Consider the following 4,946-nt stretch of genomic DNA (forward strand, 5'->3'; position numbering starts at 1 on the left):
TGCTTTTACTGCTATGCTCACGCACGCAGACACACCCACGCGATGCGGCCATTAGGCTTTGCCCAGAGGTTCATGGCAGGGTGACGCGTATGCAGGATGAGACATTTTTGCATGACCACGTACGCAGACAGAGTGACGCGTACACAGACCCCTGTTTTTCTGAAAGGTGGATTTTAAAGTTTTAAACCAATTCTCCAGCTTTCCAAACCTCTATAACTCTTAAGGGTGTATTTGTTTGAGGTGAAAATGGGAGAAAGGAAAAGGGAGGGAAAGAAATAGGAAAGAAAATAGTTATTTTTCCTTGTTTGGTTGAGGAGAGAAATGGGAGAGGAAGGAAAATGGATGAAAAAATATTGGTGGGACCCACCAATTTTTTTCCCTCCAACAATGGAAAGAAAATGGAGAAAAAACTAAATTTCTCTCTCTACTTCAAATATTATCCCTTTACTTTTTTCTATATAATATATAATATAAGGGTAAAATTGTCTTTTTATAACATTTCTTTCCTTTTTATTTTCCTTTCATCCAAACACATCTAAAGAAAATAAAAATTCACTCAATTTCTTTCCTTTCCTTTCTATCTCCTTCCTCTCTATTTCTTTCCTTCCAACCAAACATAGCCTTAATTAAAGCCTGATAGTTGGTTTTTAGGCTGTGAAGTGTGGGTAAAATTGTTGGATGAATTAATTTGATATTGAGGAAGGTTGTAAAGTGGAGATTTGTTATTGAAGGGTGCTGAAAATGTTGAATGTGATAATAATGATAATTGATTAAGATTAAATGAATTTATGTTTGTGATACCTGAACAATAGTAAGGATTATGGTTCGTCTCGCTTGCTCCTGATCAATGTTTGAGATTTGATAATAATGATGATTGATTAAGACTAAATGAATCTATGTTTTAGATACTTGGAAAGTAGCAAGGATGTAGTTCGTCTCGCTTGCTCCAGATCAGAGATTGTGATATTTGGGTAGTAGCAGCAGTAGTGGATTAATCCACTTACTCCAGGTTGAGCTTATAAACACCCACCTAGGTAGTAGCAGCAGTATTGGTTATTCCACTTGCTCCAGGTTGAGCGGGTAGTAGCAAGGGGGTTGTGGCTCAGGCCCGCTTGCTCCGCGAAGGGTGTTTCTGTCCAAGGTTAGCTACCAGAACATGTCGGGTTGGCTTTATAACCGATAGATAAGACTCATCAGCCATAGGACAGGCATACATCATATGCATTTGTATGTTTTTTCTTAGGTGTACATTATATTTGGATTGCTTAACTGTATAACTCTGCTTATCTGCTACTTGTTCTACTTGCCGAAATCATACTTCTACTTGTGTATTACTTGTATGCATTGTTTGTCTATACAATTGAGATTTTCCTCGTCTGGTGGAGGAGTGACAAGGGCAGTCCCATTGGAGTTTTGGAGGATTGGAGGAAAAGGGAAAACTGAGGGATTGAGTTAGGATGGATTAAGATAGAGTTGAGTTAAAACCTAACTGTTTTAGATACCCTACCTTGTTTCTGGTTTTAAATTATAACTTTAAGATTTAAATATGAGCGTTGAAGTTCTAGGATTGCCTCTGGCTTTTCCGGAGCATTATATTTTATGTGAGCACCACTACTATGCTGAGAACCTCCGGTTCTCATTCCATACATATGTTGTCATTTTTTAGATACAAGTTGAGAAGTGCCTTACTAGGCGTATGGAGTTCCTGTCACAGCAGAGTTGGGACTTTGTATTTTGGGTGTTTTGATGTGTGTGTGTGTGTGTGTGTGTGTGTGTGTGTGTGTGTGTGTGGAATTTTCCTTATTATGTTTTGCTTTTGTTCCTCTTAGAGGTTTTTGGAGAACTAAGGTTTATTTTGAATACTTTGGAACTTGGGATTGTATATACTTATATAAATATTCTCCGGCCAGCCTTGGCTTCGTAGGTTGGGCCTGGAGCTTGATATTATGTATCTTTTGACACTCCGCTCTTGTTATATATACGTGTATTTACTTTTTTTTCGTACGCAAATTTCTATACGTGAGCGTTGCATTTTTTTTCACTTTTTTACTTAACCAACCTTCAAGGCTCCTCGAATAATATATTATTTTAGATGCCGTAATACTACACCACCTCTATTTTACGACTTAAGCGTAAAGCTCTGTGTGGTAGGGTGTTACACTTATTTTCGAACTGAGTTTTTGTGTCGCAATCATGTAATTTCGATTCATTTCTGAGTTAATTATGTTGCAATTATTATGTAATTTCGGTTCATTTCTGAGTTAATTGTGTCGTAATCATTATATAATTTTGGTTCATTTCTGAGTGAATTAATGTGCATTTGGACTCGTTGTCCTACAAAATTCAAAACTCTTTCTCCTATTTCTCCTCATCTTCTACTGCTTCTTCTTCTTTTTTTTCATCTTTTTCTTCTTCATCTTCTCCTTTTTTTTTTTATTTTCTTATAGTTCTTCTTGTTTCACTCTCTTAAAAGGAATAAAACCAAGAAAAAGAGAAGAAATGTCAAACAAAAAAGAAGAAACATATTAATGACGTTGTTTGATCCAAAATTAATTTTGGATGTGTTTTTATTCATGATTCAGTCTTTTTTGTGTGCTTGTTTTCGAATTGAGTTTATGTATCGCAGTCATTATGTAATTTCGGTTCATTTCTGAGTTAATTGTGTCACAATTATTATGTAATTTCGGTTTATTTCTGAGTTAATTGTGTCTCAATCTATTATGTAATTTCGGCTCATTTCTGAGTGAATTAAGGTGCATTTAGATTCATTGTCCTACACAATTCAAAATTCTTTCTCTTTTTTCTCCTCATCTTCTATTGCTTTTTCTTCTTCTTTTTCATCTTTTTCTTCTTCATCTTCACCTTCTTATTTTAATTTCTCAAAATTCTTTTTTATTTACTCTCTTGAGAGGAATAAAACAAAAAAAAAAAAATATCAAACAAAAAAGAAGAAGAAACACATTAATGACGTTATCTGATCCAAAGTTGATTTTGAATGTGTTTTTGTTCATGATTCAGTCTTGTTTGTGTTCTTGTTTTCGAACTAAGTTTATGTATCGCAATCATTATGGTAAATTTTGGTTCATTTCTGAGTTAATTGTGTCGTAATTATTCTGTAATTTCAGTTTATTTCTGAGTTAATTATGTCGCAATCCATTATGTAATTTTGGTTCATTTCTGAGTTAATTGTGTCATAATCATTATATAATTTTAGTTCATTTCTGAATAAATTAAGGTGCATTTGAACTGGTTGTCCTGCACAATTCAAAACTCTTTCTCCTCACTTTTTATTACAATAACAGCAATAATAGCAGCAACAAAAGAATGACGGTGAGGAGAAAATACGCGAAGAAGAAGAAGAAGAAAAAGAAGAAGAAAGAGAAGGAGAAGGAGAAAGAGAATGAGAAGAGAAAAAAAGGAATAGGAGGAGAAGAAGAAGAAGGAGGAGGAAGAACGCAAAGAAGAAGATGACGATAATGTAGTGCATGAACGTAAATGACTTAGTTAGAACAATAATGTGTGTGCGTATAATCACACTCTTTTTAATGAGAGTTGATTTTTGTTAGTGTCAGATCTACTTAATTGAATTTAAATGACAATCTTTATAACAATTCAAAGTACATCAATCTCTTCCTTTACATATATCCAAAATCTAAAATTTTTCTATTTTTTTCAGTGACTAGTATTCACAAAATTGCAGAAATTAATCCTAGAGTTGATAATTTGTGTATATGTATATTAGTGATAAGGTTATGGACACTATCAAGCTACAAAAATTCTCCATTATCATACTCAATTAAGATGGTTTGGCTCGATGAAGATGTGAGTTTTCTACCAATTTCTTAAATAATATTAAATTTATATTATTCGTATTTTAATTTATTTGTTTATCCCCATTTAATTATTCTTTGATTTTTGTTTATCAATTATAGGAAGGAAGAATACACGCCTCAGTTAAGAAGGATATTGAGCCTAATTTTATTCAAAAAAATATTATTGAGTTAAAATCAAAGGTGAAAAGGATGTCTTTAATTTAACATAGTGTTTGGTATAGAATTTATTGCTTGAATTCTCCCATGAAGTTATGGACAATGGTGTATTCGAAGTATTGGAAAATGCTATTACACCAACCAAGCGACTATCCTCGAAGTTGGAAGATTTGGGGGTGGAAGGAGATACCTCAACTTGCAAGAAGATCAAAATTGAGAATGAAAATTGAGAATTTGGATGCACATATTTTGAAATTCCTTTTTAGAGTCTATCTAATAGAACAATACTAAACATATGTTTATTTTAGTGAAAATAACTTTTTTTTAGTTGTTATTTTTCTTTTGGTTCTTTTCGATTTTTATGTTTGGAATTAGATTTTTTTTTATTATAAGTTGAAATTATTTAGTTATTACCTGTGGTTATATTTTTCAATTCGATTCACACTGTTGATATTTTGTTAATTTATGATTTAGTATTTAATATCATAAAGTCATAAATTTTTCATATGAATTATTGTTGATACAATTAAGTTAGTTAGTAATTTTTAGGTTTAATTACTCTATTGGTCCTTATAGTTTCACGAAATTTTTAATTAGGTCCCTATACTTTTTTCTTTTTAATTGAGTCATTGCACTAATTTATTTTTTTAATTGGGTCCCTACACTTTTTTTTCCTTTTATTTGGGTCCCTATACCAATTTTTTTTAGTTGGATCCCTATACAGTAAAGCCAATTACTGCTAAGAGGGACCTAATTGAAAAAAAATTAGTGCAAGGACCCAATTAAAAGGAAAAAAAAAGTATAGGGACCTAATTGAAAATTTTGTGAAACTATAGGGACCAATAGAGTAATTAAACCAAATTTTTAATGTGTACTTATTAAAAAAATCTAATTTTAATTTTTAATTAAAGTATTATGTTTAAAATTTTAAATTTAAATTTAAAATATAACTTTTTT

The sequence above is a fragment of the Arachis ipaensis genome, chromosome B02 (assembly GCF_000816755.2).
Source record: "Arachis ipaensis cultivar K30076 chromosome B02, Araip1.1, whole genome shotgun sequence".
Lineage (NCBI taxonomy): Eukaryota > Viridiplantae > Streptophyta > Magnoliopsida > Fabales > Fabaceae > Arachis > Arachis ipaensis.